Genomic DNA, 16,164 nt, shown 5'->3' on the forward strand with positions numbered 1-16,164 from the left:
GTGTAGGTATAGGTATAGGTGTAGGTATAGGTGTAGGTATAGGTGTAGGTATAGGTGTAGGTATAGGTGTACCTGAGTACTGGTGTCACCCAGCAGAGCAGGTCCTGAGCGGCCTCATCTCCATGGATTTGGATCCCTCCAGGGATGGTGACTCCAGCACCTCCCTGGGCAGCTGCTCCCCCCCTGCCTGCTCTCTCAGTAAAGAAATTCTGCCCCAAACCGAGTCCAAACCTCCCCTGGTGCCACTTCAGGCTGTTTCAGGTCCTGTCATTGCTCACTTGAGAGAAGAGGCACCCACACCCCTGCACCCTCCTTTCAGAGAGCTGTAGAGAGCAGTGAGGTCTCCTCTCAGCCTCCTCCAAACTCAACATTCCCAATTCCCCCAACTTCTCCTCACAGGACTTGTTTTCCAGACCCTTCACCACCTTGGTTTCCCTTCTCTGAACCCACTCCAGCCCCTCAATGTCCTTCTTGTAGGGAGAGGCCCAGAACTGACCCCAACACTTGAGGTGCAGCCTCACCAGTGCCCAGCACAGGGGCACCACCACTTCCCTGCTCCCCACACTATTCCTGCTACCAGCCAGCATTCCATTGCCCTTCCTGGCCACCTGGACACACTGCTGGCCACCTGGTGACCAACACCCCCAGGTCCTTTTCTGCCTGGCTGCTCTCCAGCCACTCCTCCCCAAGGCTGGGGTTGTTGTGACCAAAGTGCAGGACTTGGCCTTGCTAAACCTCCTGTCAGTGACCTTGGCCGTGTCCCATCCTGCCCAGGTCCCTCTGCAGAGCTTTCCCACCCTCAGGGACATCAACACTCCCTGGTGCCAGCCTGGTGCCAGCTGCAGGCTCACTGAGGAAGCCCTCAGTCCCCTCATCCAGATCACTGAACAGGACTGGTCCTAAAACTGAGCCCTGGGGAGCACCACTGGATTAAAACCATCTGGATTTAATTCCATTGGTTACAACTTTCTGGGATGGTGTCAAAGGTTTTATTAAGGTCCAGGCAGACCCCATCAGCAGCAGCCAAACTGGGGGCAGCTCTGGGGCTTGGGCAGCTCCATCCCTTCCAGAGATCCCCAGGGACACAGAGGGGGCTGGGCTGGAGACCCCCTTGGGCAGCTCCCATCCCATTCCCATCCCTGGGGATGCAGGGGCTGCAGGAGCCCCATGGGTTGGGGCTCAGGTTGTCACCTGGACACTGTCAGCTGATAAGAAGAAGGTGATGGGGAGAAGGGGAGCAGTGCATCCAGGGGCATCCAGGGCATCCAGGACAGCAGTGGCTCAGGTTTGCCCAGGTAATTTGGGTCAGGGACACTGGTGACAGCACTCGGTGACATTCCTGCAGTGTGACACTTTGCCTGGAAGGTGTGAGGAGGGGCTGGGGGGCTGGTGGGGCTCCCCCATTGCCTTTGGGGACAGGGGATGTGGTGGCTTGGGGGAGGTGGAGGGGCACAGCCCTGCTCAGTGCTGCCCTGCCTGCTGGGATCAGCTTCTTTTTCCCCATCCCCCATCGGTGATCAGGCCACTTGCATGTTAGGTCCCTCAGGAGGTTTCACCCAGGAAGAAATTCTGTAAATTATTGACACAGCATGCTGGGCAAGAGGAAAAGATGCACAGTTAGCATTGCTCTGTGTGAAGAGCCCAGAACCCATCAGCCTGAGTGCTTTCTAAATGAATCCTTCTGCCTGGAATGGGAAACATCAGGGAGCCTTTTCCAGGCAGTTGGCTCCTCTGGAGGACACTGCAGGATTCAGGGGTCAATTGCCAGCCTGCACTGCCCTCCCCAGACCTGCCAGAGCCTCCCAGGCTGTGTTTGGTCCTGCAGAGTGGGAGAAAATTAACAGAATCAACCAAACCAAACCATTTTTAGAATCATAGAATTGGCTGGGTTGGAAGGGACCTCAGAGCTCATCAAGTCCAACCCTTGATCCACTCCCCCCGTGGTTCCCAGCCCATGGCACTGAGTGCCACATCCAGGCTCTTTTGAAATATCTCCAGGGATGGAGAATCCACCCCTTCCCTGGGCAGCCCATTCCAATGCCTGATCACCCTCTCCCTAAAGAAATTCTTTCTAATGTCCAACCTAAACCTCCCCTGGCACAACTTGAGACCTCTTGTGCCCTCTTGTCTTGCTGAGAGTTGCCTGGGAAAAGAGCCCAACCCCCCCTGGCTCCAACCTCCTTTCAGGGAGTTGGAGAGAGTGATGAGGTCTCCCCTGAGCCTCCTCTTCTCCAGCCTCAACACCCCCAGCTCCCTCAGCCCTTCCTCACAGGACTTGTGCTGGATCCCTTCCCAGCCTCCTTGCTCTTCTCTGGACCTGCTCCAGCACCTCAATCTCCTTCCTGAGCTGAGGGCCCCAGAACTGGACACAGTTTGGGTTTTTTTGTGTCTCCAAAGGACTCATGGAAGGGGCAGGAGGAAGGGGAGAGCTGAGCAGAGGGGCCTAAGGAGGGCACCAGAGAGGGGGGAGAGGAGGGGCTGCTGCTCCTGCTGCCCTGGGGAGCTGCAGATCAGGTCCCTCGGCCTCAGCTTGCTGTCCCCTCTGATATTTTTTTGCTCACCCATTTTAGGTGCTGCTGCCTGGCCAGGTACCTTGCAGCAGACACAATGCACATTGTTCTGCTGGTTAACATTAACCTCGTCTTGGTCCTTCACTCCAGTGCCAGGGGGCACACACTATTGTCTTGTTAAACATTAACAGAGAAAGCAGCTTGAAAACCATGGCTTGGCTTCATTAAAATCTTGACATGACACTTGATACCTGAATCTCCTTGTTCTCCAGTTTGCACATACTTTAAATAAATAATACATCCAGACTTTATCGCTCTTATTACCCCTCCAACAGAAATTAGGTATTAATTTCTAGGTTCAGATATCTTTGTCCTGGAAATGATGCTGGGATGAAAAGCCAGGCAACAAAAAGAGCTCCTACAAAGAGAAGGAGCCATATCCTGGGCTGCAGCACCAGAAGCATGGCCAGAAGGGTGAGGAGGTGGCTCTCCCCCTCTGCTCCACTCTTCTGACACCTGGATTGCTGTGTCCAGTTCTGGAGCCTCCAACACAGGAAGGACACGGAGCTCTTGGAACAAGTCCAGAAGATGCCATAAAGATGATCTGAGCAGCTCTGCTCTGGAGCCAGGCTGGGAGAGTTCATCCAGGAGAAGAGAAGGCTCTGAGGAGAACTTAGAGCACCTTCCAGCACCCAAAGAGGCTGCAGGAAATCTGGGGAGAGGGAATTTTGACAAGGGTCTGGAGTGATGGAACAAGGAGTAATGGTTTTAAAAAGAAAAGGGGAGATTTAGGTTAGACATTAGGAAGAAATTCTTTGCTGTGAGGTTGGTGAGACCCTGGCACAGATTGCCCAGGGAGGTTGTGGCTGCCCCATCCCTGGCAGTGTTGAAGGTTGGATGGGGCTTGGAGCACCCTGGGCTGGGGGGAGGTGTCCCTGACCACGAGGGATGGAACTGGATGATTTCTAAGCTCCCTTTCAACCAAACCCATTCTATGATTCTGTGAAGACAACCCAGCTCTCCCCTGGGTTGAGAAGAGTCACATCTCCTGGTGAGCAAGGCCATGTGTAGGGTACATCCACCCAGTTCCCATCAGGTGTCCCAGCAGGTAGCTGAGAGGCAGTGGGAGGAGGTAGAAGCATCCTGGGGGTGTTGCACATATGGGATTACTGGGTTTCCACCAAGGACCTGTGTGAGGGCCATGTGGCTGGTACTGAGTCACAGCCAGGGGCAGGAAACCAGTGAGACACACTACTGGGATGGCTGGAAATGGTTGTCCAAGATCATGGAAGACAGACTGGGTTTTACACCTATAAAACCAGTTGCCTTTCTCCCTTAATTTCTCCTGTACCCTAATTTCACCTACTATTATCAGCACACGTGGGAAGAGAGGTGTGAATTCTGTTTGCTGGGAACCCTGGAAACTGGTTTAGCAGCACTGATCTCCCCCAGCCCTCCCAGTGCCTGGCAAACTCAGTGGCTCTATAATCTCAGCTTTTGTCTTTGGTGTTTACTTTTTTTTCTTTTTTTTCCCATTCTGATTGCCACAAATCAGAGGGAAGGATTTGACCTTGCAGAAAATGAATGAAGAAGCTGGACTGGACAAGCTGCAAAGCTGCAGAGAAGAGGAGAGCCAGGAGAAGGGAAGCAGCAGACTGCAAGCCCATTGCCCAGAGGACTCTCTGAGGCTGCTTGCCCCCATTCTTGCTGCCTTCTGCTTCTCTTTCCACACAGTCGTTTGGTTCAACCTTTTGCAAAAGCCTTGTGAAACAGCCCAGTGTCTTGCAAGATGTTTGTGTGAGACTCCAGGCTGCAGGCAGGGCAGGGCAGTGTTGCTGGATGTTGGTTTTGGCAGAGGTGTTTGCGGGACAGAAGGGACCAGGAAGATATCCTCATCCTTTCCCCTGGGGCAGTGCCAGCTGGAGAGGTTCTGCTCCATCCCCTCCCTCCCACCAGCCTGTGTGTTGTCCATTCCTACTGCATGCCAGGGACTCCAAGCAAAAATATTCCTTAGGACCTGGTGACAAGGACTGATGAAACACCTGCCTGTGAGGATCAAGTCTGTGGATCAGCACTCTGCATGCTGAAATCCCCAGGCCTGCCTGGGACAAAGGTCTTTCTTGCCCTTAACCTCTTCTACCAGGAAGTTTTTCTGATTTGCTTGATAAAAATCAGCAGTTTCAAAGCTGAGGTCCCCAGTTTCTTTCTGGGACAGAGGTGGCTTTACAATGAGGTGTTTGTCTGCCAGGAGCTGTGCCCGGGTGCCTGATCTAAATCAAATGAGAGCTGCTGGATCCAGGAGTGGTTGGTTGGGGCTGGTTCTCCTGATGGCAAACCCTGGTTCTGAGAGCAGAAAATCACCAGAAAAGAGACCCAGCCTGCAATAGCCAGGTGTGAAGTGGGGCCAGCCTGAGTCTCACCCTCCTGCCGTGGTGCTGCTGAACACCTCTGATGCCCTTCACATCCTCCCAGCTTCATAGGGTGAATCCAAGCCCTGTGCTCTGAGGGCTCCATGGCAGAGAAGTTGTGGTTCTTCATCCTTCCTTCCTTCCTCAGGGTGGGTTCTGTTGTGCCTCCTGCAGACTTACAAAACCCTCCAAGTGCTCCCTCTCTCAGCTGCTCTGCCTGGCAGGGAAATGGAGGATTCCTGGCAGCATCTCCCTCCCTCCTTTCCTCTCCCCAAAGGGCTGAGAAGCACCACATGCTGGAGCAGTGCTCACTGGGCCTTGATTCCAGGCTAGAAAGTCCCAAAGATGAACTGTTCCTCTGCTTGCACACCCCAGGGCTCTGCATCCTTCCCAAGCTGCTGCCTGGTGCTGGGTTTCTCTGAATTTTGGATCTCTGCACCCCATCATTCCAGAGGATTTTGTTCTCTGCCAGATTGTTGCTCAGGTCTCACTCCCCAGGAGTAAGATCCATGCAGGAAGACAGGAAGACTGCTGTATTTGTGTGTGTGAAATTAAAACATCACCAAGGACCAAACTTATCAATAATGGAAACAGAGCAAGGCCTGAGGCTGAAGGGCACCCATGTGAGGGTGCTGCTGCAGGTAGAGCCAGAGCTCCTCTGCTGGACCAGGGAAAGAGAGGCTTGGGATGTATCTCAAATGCTTGAATGCTCCCTACACTTCAGTTGGTTGAAGCAGAGAATTTTCTGTGCCTCAGTTGTCCCATCTGTGAGGAAAGGCTGAGCACAGACAACCTCTGAAAGTGTGGATTTCAACTCAGCATCATTCATAAATGAGAGGAAAGGAACTCAAGGCTGGGTGCTGTTCAAAGGGCAGCATCATTTGTTTAGGAGAAAAGGTGCAGGGGAGCCACAGGACTGAATTCTAGAGGTGGATGTGATCCCTTTGGTCTCCAGGTGATGTCCCAGAGGCTGTCACTGAGGGGTCAGGGCAGACACAGCCTTGCTGTTTTCCAGGGGATGCTTCAGTCCTTGGCTTCATTAGAGCTGAGAGAGCTGATGAGGAAATGCCCATTACCTCCTTGACTGAGTGTTCTACACACCTAAGGTGGGGAATATTTCAATTCTTCTGACTCTGCTCCAGAGGTGCTTAAGCCATGGGAATCCAAGACAGCAGCAGCAAGAAGCCAGGAGCAAGACATCACTCCTGGGCTGGCTGACTGCCATGGAGCAGGAGAGATCGATGGGGGCTTGGCAGAGCAGCTGTGGGCTGCAGAAATCTTACCTTGGTGTAGGTCACCAAGCCCTGGGTGGTTTCCTCCAGGAACCCTGAGCAATGCCAGAAAACCCTGAGCAACCCCCGTGAGGCTGGCTGGCTGCAGGAAGACAAGGAGAGCAGCAAACCTGGGATGCAAAGAGGGCATGGGAATGGTCTGAAAAGGAGCTGTAGGCAGGAAGGCATGAAAATGGTCTGGAGAGCCAGGGAATTCACCTGCAGACACAGGGTTTGCAGAGCTGTCATATTTAGGGTACCTCCTGCCTGGAGAGTTGGGCAGGGAGAAACATGATGAAATTCAACAAGGGGAAGTGTAGAGTTTTGCATTTGGGGAAGAACAACACGATGTCCCAGTATAGGTTGGGGGCTGAGCTGCTGGAGAGCAGTGTAGGTGAAAGAGACCTGGGGGTCCTGGTAGACAAGAAGATGCCCATGAGCCAGCAATGTGCCCTTGTGGCCAAGAAGGCCAATGGCATCCTGGGGTGCATTAGAAAGGGTGTGGTTAGTAGGTCAAGAGAGGTTCTCCTCCCCCTCTATTCTGCATTGGTGAGGCCACACCTGGAGTATTGTGTCCAGTTCTGGGCCCCTCAGTTCAAGAAGGACAGGGAAGTGCTTGAAAGAGTCCAGCACAGAGCTACTGAGATGATTAAGGGAGTGGAACATCTCCCTTATGAGGAAAGGCTGAGGGAGCTGGGTCTCTTTAGTTTGGAGAAAAGGAGACTGAGGGGTGACCTCATCAATGTTTTCAAATATGTAAGGGGTGAGTGTCAGGGAGATGGAGTTAGGCTTTTCTCAGTGGTGACCAGTGATAGGACAAGGGGTAATGGGTGTAAATTGGAGCATAGGAGGTTCAAGTTGAATATCAGAAAAATTTTTTTTACTGTAAGGGTGACGGAGCCCTGGAACAGGCTGCCCAGGGGGGTTGTGGAGTCTCCTTCACTGGAGACATTCAAAACCCCCCTGGACACGTTCCTAGGTGATGTACTCTAGGGGGCCCTGCTCTGGCAGGGGGGGTTGGACTAGATGATCTTTCGAGGTCCCTTCCAACCCCTAGGATTCTATGATTCTATGATGCTGATGCTCTGCACCCCATATGGGATGCTGGGAATCCAAGCAGCAAATGCCACAAAGCCTGGAAAGAAGCATTGTCCCCAAGAGGTACTGTTTTAAGAGGGGCTTTACAGATGGGATAACCTGTTCTTACCATATCCCAGACCTCAGGGTAGGGCTGTGTGGATCTAACCCTTCAAAGGGCCAGGATTTTCATCTCCTGTTTCATTACACTGATGCTGGGCACTGAAGAGGCTGCAGGCAGAGCTCTGGTGTTTGGGCAATGATAGGGCTGCCCAGCACTGCTGTAACCAGGAGCTGTTCAGCTGAACTGGTGCAAAAGAGCTTCAAAGTAATTATAAATCAACCCTGGACACTTGGGCAGACCCCTGCTGCTTCTTTGCATCGTGGGAGTGAGGAGTAGGGGCTGGATATGACCCACTCCCTGTTCCAAAGGCAGCCACCTGCACAGACAGGAGGCTGTGGAGTGCTTGGGGTAGCCTGGATAAGCCAAGGAAAGACAGCTACTGCCACTGGAAAGGCTGTGGGGGTGAGGAAGGATGGCATTTGTCCATGGGAATGGAATGCTCCAAGCCTGGTCAAGTCTGGGGAGAGGAGATGGTGCAGGATGAGGCTGAGCACAGGAGGCTTCAGCCTGGGTTTTACCAGGGTCCTGCATGATGGCTGGAAATGGGGAAGAGGTGAGGTTTCACAGAGGTAATTGTAATTATGGCTGAAGTTTGGTGAGTAAAAAAACCACCACCCTTTAGAGCTGACCAGCTGTGGCATCCAGCAGCCCTTGGCTCCTGGGAGGCAGACTGAGGAGCTTTAAGGGAAGGCAGTAACACTGGTGCCCTCATAACAGCACCTTCTGCTTCCTACAAAGCATTTTATCCCGAGGATGATGAGTATTTTGCAAGATCCTAAAAAATTAATACTCAGAGCAGTGCCACCCAAGACAGAAATATCTTCCCCCCTCCTAAAACTCATCTGTCTGTGGTGGCCCCCAGTGCTGTGGCACAATGGGCAGGGAAGGAAAAAATGTTTTAAGCCCCCTCGCTCAGTATGCTGGGGGCTCAGAGTAAATACTGAACTGGGATTTACTGGGACACCCCCAGCTCTGCAGGGACATTTGATTGGATATTCAGATGTGAGCAGGGGAGGAGGCTGTGGCTCAGCAATGATCCTCTCTGAGCCTTGACTTTGTTCAGTGTTTCTCTGTTAGTAGCTGAGTTTTGGCCCTGATCCTGGGAGACCTGGAGGTGACACATACCTGGAGAACAGACCTCCTGTGTCCAAGGGCTCTAAACACTGCGTGGCTGAATTGCAGCCAGCAATCCCTCTGGGAGGCATTGGCATCTCCCTGCACCCCTAACCCAAGGCTTTGGACTCAAACAATACCAAACTTCACAGCCTGGCCCAGCATTGTGCCCACAGTCCTTTTGCTGGCACTGCCCAGCACACAGCACCTTCTGAAACTGGACCCTGGTGGATGGCAGGGCCCTTCCCTTCTGAATCTCATTTGCTCACTATTTATATCCCCTCTGGGCACTGCTCTCTGTTACTAAAGGGCCACACCAGCTTTTTTCCAGCCAGTTCCCCCCTTGCTGTGCACTGACCTTGCTTCCAGCAGCAATTCAGCAGCTCAAGTGCAGAGGGAGAGCCAGCATCTGCCTTTGGAGGGGTTCTGCTTTGCTTCTGACACTGGTTTTACACTTCCCAGCAGTGGGACTGGGGTGATTCCCACCTTGTCTGTGCTGCAGACACATGGCATGGCAACTTCTGCACTTGTACTCCCCAGTTTTCTGGGGGGAACAGCAGAAACTGCCTCCAGTTTTCTGGGGGCAGGCAGCTCAGCCCAGCAGAACTCCTGCTGCTCAGGAAACCTGGCACAGAAAGGTGCTGGAGGGAGATGCCTGAAGGCTGAAATCACTCTAGGAAATATTGTGAGTAGCAGCTGAGCCTGGGGAAAATCCCAGCTGTGGAAAAGGTTCCATCTGAATGACCTTCACTGCCCTCTGAGGATGTTTGGGTGCTGAAGGATCTGGCTGGGGCTGAGGCTGTGCCAGGGGGATCAGCTGCTCCCTGAGCAGCAAACACCCCATGGAGCCCTGGCTGCCCTGGGTCCTGGCCTCTCCTCTCCAAAAGAGCAGCTTGGGGAAGGATTTCTTTCCTCCACCTATTCTGGGAATCCTTCTCCCTGCTCGTGGCTACACCCAGGTGGGACCCTGTGGTTCTCTGGTCCTTCAGGGCACCCAAGTCCCCAGTTGTGACCCAGGGCTGGGGGTTGTCCTGCAGAAAGCCCTGCTTGTGCAGCTCTGTGCCCTCTGCTTACCCCTGAATTTCTCTCTGCTGGGGTGCTTTGTCCCACACCAGATCTGTCCTGTTTTGTGCAACCCCTTGTCCCACCTCCATCCATGTGGGGACTCTTGAGTTCTGGAGCCTGTGCAGGGGGTGAGGGTCAGTCAGCTGAACAGCAAAACCCTCTGATTGATGCTGCAGGACTGTCCCTAGCAGCAAAGAAAGCTGTGGTGATGGTTTGTACCCAAACCCCTCCAAGGTGCCTGCTGTAGTTTGGTTAGTGGAGACAGGGACAGTATTTCCCTCCTGGGGTGCCCAGGAGGCTTTGAGGTGTTTGGGACATGGTCACAGGCACAGCCAGGCTGATGTGGCCCCAGGGTCCCCAAGCCTGGCTGGAGTTCTACTCACTACAAGCCACTACCCCACTTAACAAGCCAAGCAGAGCAGATTTTGTAGCCCTGTGGCTTGTCCTTGCAGGGGGATAATGTGGATTTGTGTGTCCTGGGAGCTCTGGGGACATATCCCAGTGGGGTCCAGACATTAAAGCATCCTCACAAAAAGCCAAGCTGTGGCTTCTCTGTTGCCCCTTGTAAAGCCCAGGCTGGGGCCCTTGTAAGCTCTTGGCCCGTTTGTGGTGTCCTGGAGCCCCAATTTCAAGCCCAGCTTTGGTTCAGCCTTTTGGTTGGGGGTTATTTGCCTTCCCAGGCCTGCAGTGCCGTGGGAAAGCTTGGGACAGGCTGCAGGGCTGGCTGGGGTCTGTGCCTGGTGTCAGCTCTCTGTCCCCTGGGTTGTGCTGTGGCCACAGGGGTTCAGGGGTTCAGGTGTGGCTGGTTCTGAGCAGCCTCTGGAGGAGGTGCTGGAGCTGGTGGCACAGCTCAGCTCAGTGCTCAGCCCTGTGGCTGCCACCAGGAGCATCCCTGGGTTCCCCTTCCAGACACCCAAACCTTGGAGGCTGCTGCTCCAATCCTGTGGCTGCCCAGCCCCTGGCATTTGAGCTTCTGAAGAAGGAATTTCGATTTGCAGCCCTCGGGACCCTTCCTGCCCCTGGGATCCCGGCAAATCCTTAACGGGAGCCGGGATTGGGGAGGGAGATGCTGGCTCCGGAGCGTGATGCTCTGGCACCCTCTAATGACCCAGTTCGGTACCTTCACTGGGGGACCGGGTCCTTGGTACCGTGTTGGCTGTCACTGTTGGACTGCTCGAAGGTATTTGGGAAACTTCAGTGGGTCAGCAGGGACACAAACTGGATTCTATCCTTTTCCACCCTGCTCCAAACCCTCAGCTCCCTGCGCTGCCATTTCCCAGGGTGTAAAACAGGGGCTGTGCGAGGCAGCAAGGAGGGGTTGGGGTTGGGGTTGGGTTTGGGTTTGGGGTGTCTGAGTTCCTGCATCCCTTCAGCTCAGACCCAAGGTCCCACAAGGATCAGTGCTGGGACAGGTCCTGTTTGACATCTTTGTTGGTAACATGGATGTGGCACTGAGTGCACGTTCCCTGGTGACCCCAAGCTGTGTGGTGTGGGTGACAGGCTGGAGGGAAGGGATGGCATCCAGAGGGACCTGGAGAGGCTGGAGAAGTGGGCCCATGGCAACCTCATGGGGTTCAACAAGACCAAGTGCAGGGTCCTGCAGCTGGGTCAGGGCAATCCTAAACTCTGATATAGGCTGGGAAGTGCCTGGCTTGAGAGCACCATGAGGAAAAGGACTTGGGGGTGCTGGGGGAGGAGAAGTTCACCATGAGCCATCAGTGGGCACTTATAGCCCAGAAAGCCAATGGGATCCTGGGCTGCATCAAGAGAAGTGTGGGCAGGAGGCTGAGGGAGGGGATTCTCCCCCTTTATTCTGCTCTCCTGAGTCCCCAGCTGGAGTGCTGAGTCCAGTTCTGGAGTCCCTTTTCCAAGAAAGCCATGGATGTGATGGAGTGTCCAGAGAAGGGCCATGGGGATGCTCAGAGGGCTGGAGCAGCTCTGCTATAAAGAGAGACTGAGAGAGTTGGGGTTCTGGTTCCTCTGGAGGTCCCAGGGGACCTCACTGTGGCCTTCCAGGGGCTGAAGGGGCTACAGGAAAGCTGGGGAGGGACTTTTTAGTTTGCCTGGTGGTGACAGGACATGGGGGAATGGATTGAAACTAGAGGAGGGGAGATTTAGATGGGAAGTTAGGAAGAAGTTTTTCCCCATGAGGGTGGTGGGACCCTGGCACAGTGGATGGGAGCCCCATCCATCCCTGGAAGTTTCTAAGTCCAGGCTGGATGGGGCTCTGAGCATCCTGAGCTGGTGGGAGGTGTCCCTGCCCATGGCAGGGGGTTGGAACTGGGGGATCTTCAAGGTCCAACCCTGAAAATTCCAGGATTCTATGACCTGGTCCCATCCCCCTCAGCCCCTGGAGCTGTCACTGAGAGGACACTGGAGGAGTCCCTGGAATTACATTTCTCCTGAATTACAATGATGTTTTAGACTGGTTTATGGGACATGTGAAAAACTACCTGGCAATGGAAGGAGCAGCTGATGTAAAGCAGTTTAACAATTAAGGGAGGAGGAAAAAGCAACACCAGGTTTTACAGTGTCAGTGCAGGTGCTTTGGGAGGGACCAAGAGGTGGGGTTGAGCAGGGGAAACCACAGGAAAATCCAGAGATGTGAGAGAGCAGAGCTGAGCCCTGCCATGGAGTTCAGGGTGACAGAGAAGGGACATTCAGGGAAGTTGTCCCTGGAGTGTCCCCTCCCCAGCCATGCAAATCTCAGCAGCTTGCTGGAGAGAACCTCTTCAGAGCAGAGCAACCAAGAAGGAGGCAGGGAAGGAAAAGCCAATCTCTTCATTGTCTTCCAATAGCTTTATTTTATTCCCCTAGAAAGGCATGCACTGATCTGAAATGAAAAAGCCTCTTTCCATCATATTTGCCCTGTCATGGCAGTCTGGTGAAGCCCCCACTGATGGAAAAAGGAGAAATATAATCCTCATTTTCAAAAAGGACAAAAACCAGGAAGACCCAGGGATCCACAGGTCAGTCAGTCTCACCTCTGTGCCAGGCAAGATCATGGAGCAGATCCTCCTGAAGGCTCTGGAAAACGTGGAGGTGGTTGGTGGCAGCCAGTGTGGCTTCACCAAGGGCAAACCCTGCCTGACACATTTGGTGGCTTTTTAGCATGGGGTCACAGTGTCAGTGGGCAAAGGGAGAGCAAGTGATGGCATCCACCTGGAGCTGTGCAAAGCATTCAGCACTGTCCCAGGTGACATCCTGGTCCCTAAGTTGGGAAGATGTGGATTTGGTAACTGGACCACTTGCTGCATAAGGAACTGCCTGAGTGGTTGCACTCCAGGAGTACTTGTCAGTGTTTTAATGTGCAGATGGTGGTCAGTGGAATGGTGTTCCTCAAAGGTCTGTACTGGGACCAGTGCTGCTTAACATCTTTGCCAGTGAAATGGATGGTGGGACAAGACCAATGTGGTTGAGACACTGGAGGGAAGGGATCCCATCCAGAGGGGTCCTGAGGGGCCCATGCCAACCTTGTGAAGTTCAACAAGGACAAGAACAAGGTCTCGGGGCAATCCCAAGCACAGTTACAGGCTGGGCAGAGAATGAACTGAGAGCAACCCTGATGAGAAGGACTTGGGGGTGTTGGTTAATGAGAAACTCAACATCAGCTGCCAGCCCAGAAAGCCAACCCAGGCTGGGCTGCATCCAAAGAAGTGTGACCAGCAGGTCAAGGGAGGGAATTCCCCCCCCTCTAATCCACTTTCCTGGAACCCTCTGTGCAGTGCTGGTTCTGGAGCCCCCCAACACATGGAGCTCTTGGAGTGAGTCCAGAGGAGGCCAGGAGAGATGATCTGAGGGCTGGAGCAGCTCTGCTGAGAGAGTTGGGGTTGTTCAGCCTGGGGAAAGCTTCAAGGAGACCTTTAGGGGCCATCCAATACCTGAAAGGGGACTAAAATAAAACCTGGGTGGGACTTTTTATCAGGGCATGGAGCAACAAGGAAAAGGGGAAATGGTTTTATATCAGCAGAGGGTAAATTTAACTCAGACATTAGGAAAAAATTCTTTAGTGTGAGGGTGCTGAGCCCCTGACCCAGGTTGGCCCAAGAAGCTGTGGCTGTCCCATCCCTGGCATAGTTCAAGGCAATGTTGGATGAGGCTTGGAGCAGACAAGAAACAGCTTGACCAGACTTCAGGAATCCTACAGGCCAAAGAACTGGAGGAAAGTCTGTAGCAAGGCAGACATTGCCTTGGTGGAGGAGCATAAGAAGCATAAGAATACTTGAGAAAAATGGACCGATAAAAAAAGTCATTGGGCCCTGCTGAAATGCACCCATGAGGGCTGAGGGAGCTGGTAAATATTGTTTCAAAGCCACTCAATAATCTTTGATCTCTCCTGGAAACTGGGGCAAGTACCCAAAGTCTGCAGGGAAGTAAATGTCACTCCTGTATTTAAAAGGAGCAAGAAGAAGGACCCTGGAACTACAGCCTGGTCCCTCCATCCTGTTTCCAGGCACCTGGAGAACATGGAAATCACCAGGAGCAGTCAGCACAGCTTCACCATAGGGAAAGCCACACCTGAAGAGTTTTGTCTAGTGCTGGGCTTCCCAGGACAGAAGGGACATGGACAGACTGGAAAGAGTCCAGTGAGGAGCATCCCTCCTGAGGCACAGCTGAGAGCTGGGTCTGTTCAGCCTGGGGCAGAGAAGGCTCAGGGGGGACCTTTTCATGGTGTATAAACACCCAAAGGGGGGTACAAAGAGGATGGATCCAGGGATATTTTAGTGGCCAACGACAGGGAAAGAGTCAATGGGCAGAAACTGCAGCATTGGAGGTTCCCTCTGAACAGCAGGGAACATTTTTCCCTGTGAGGGTGTCTGAGCAGTCACAGCCTGCCCAGGGAGGTTCTGGAGTCCCCATCTTTGGTGGCATTCAAAGAACACCTGGAGAAATTGATGGGCAATGGGCTCTGCATGGCCCTGCCTGAGCCAGGGGTTGGCCCAGGTGACCTGCAGAGGTCCCTGCCAGTCCCATCCAGTCTGTAGCTGGGTGATTCCAGGACTTGGCATGGAAATGTCAAGGTGAGCTTTGGGACAGGTAGGACAGGGTAGTCTGCTGGGGCTGGCACTGCCATTTGTCCACCCAGAGGTGATGGCCAGCAGACCTGCAGAGGTTCCCCTCCTGTTCTGGAGCTGGGACAGCCACAGAGCTGCTCACTTTGCCAGTTTTGGTGCTGATTCTGGACACACAGGAGTGTTTCTTATGTTGGACTGTGAGCAGTCACTGCATGGGCACCAAGGTGGGTGGTGTCCTGTCTCCATCTCCTGGCTGACACTTGAAAGATGAACACCCAGGCTGAGGTCACCCAGGGAAGAGCAAGTTAAGTGCGTGCCAGTTTGCAGGATAAGCTGATTTATTGCACAGGGCACGAGAAATGATAAGTACTTAAATATCTGCTTTAGTCTATATTTAAACAGCTACAAAGCTATGTTGAATTTTCAAAACTGCTGTGTGCTGAGCTGCTCCTGGGAGATACAGACTGTTTGTTGAGCTGGCTGAAATACAAATGAAAGAGGTCAGCTTTGGGCAACTTGATTTCCCAGTCCTGGGGCTGGTATTTAACACACACACACACAGAGATTTCATGCAGGCATCTCAGCTGAGTGCCAGGGACACAGACACGAGGCATTGTCAGCCTTGCCCCTCATTTTCAAGGCTTTCAGCCTGCCAAGTTCCTTCCTGCAGAACAAAAGCTCCAGGCAAAGCAGAGTTTTAACCAGACGTGAAGGGTCCACTCCTCCTTTTGCTGTCACACCAGCCCGTGGCTGATGAGCTGTGGCAATGTGTGACCCACGGGTGACAACCCTGGCTCGGGTGGCCCCTGCTGCTCCTGGTGGGATCTTTTCTCCTTGGGCACCAGTGGGAGAGAAAAGGGATGAGCACAAGGGGTTGGGGCAGGCAGGTACAGCCCAGGCACAGTGGGAGCAGAGCCTGGTGGCTTCAGAGCCCTGTGCCCTCTGGCTTGGGGCAGGAGGCAGCTCCTGGGATGCTGTGTCCCATCAGTGTGCTCCTGACACCTGCCTGGGGCTGTGGCATCCCAGACTGGGGGGATATTCCCCCCCCCAAATTCACTCATCCTTCTCAGTTTCCCATTTCTGCTCTGGATGTGGAGCAGAAGGAGCTGGAGTGAGCACTACCCTGGCCAGGGAGCTGGGGGGGTCTGATCCTGGGGTTAAACCCCCCGGATTCTGTGTAGGGAAATATCTAGGCTGGATTTCCATCCCCTGGCAGGCACAGCAAACAATTCCTGGTATATTATTCCCCTTCTCCCTGCCCAGTAGCTGTTGTGCAGGCATCTCTGATGCTTTCTTTCTTTCTAAAGCCAAACCAATGGCTCTGTAAGCTCCTTCACAGAAATTAAATAGAACAGTGAGCTGCAAAAGGAGTTTTGGGAAAGCAGCGTTATAAAATCAGGTTTCCTGCAGTGTCTCTGAGGGCTTGTACTGCAGCTGAGCTCTCACTGCAGTCTCTCCATTCTGGAGGAGCAAGTTGAGGTTTTCTTCTGCTGCTTGGCCAGCGATTTGCATGCAGCAGAAGGGAACTTAATGACTCCGGTGCCTCGCACAGCTGAATTTTTACTAAAAACCGGCTGGAAT

Source organism: Heliangelus exortis, chromosome 15 (assembly GCF_036169615.1).
Source record: "Heliangelus exortis chromosome 15, bHelExo1.hap1, whole genome shotgun sequence".
Taxonomy (NCBI): Eukaryota; Metazoa; Chordata; class Aves; order Apodiformes; family Trochilidae; genus Heliangelus; species Heliangelus exortis.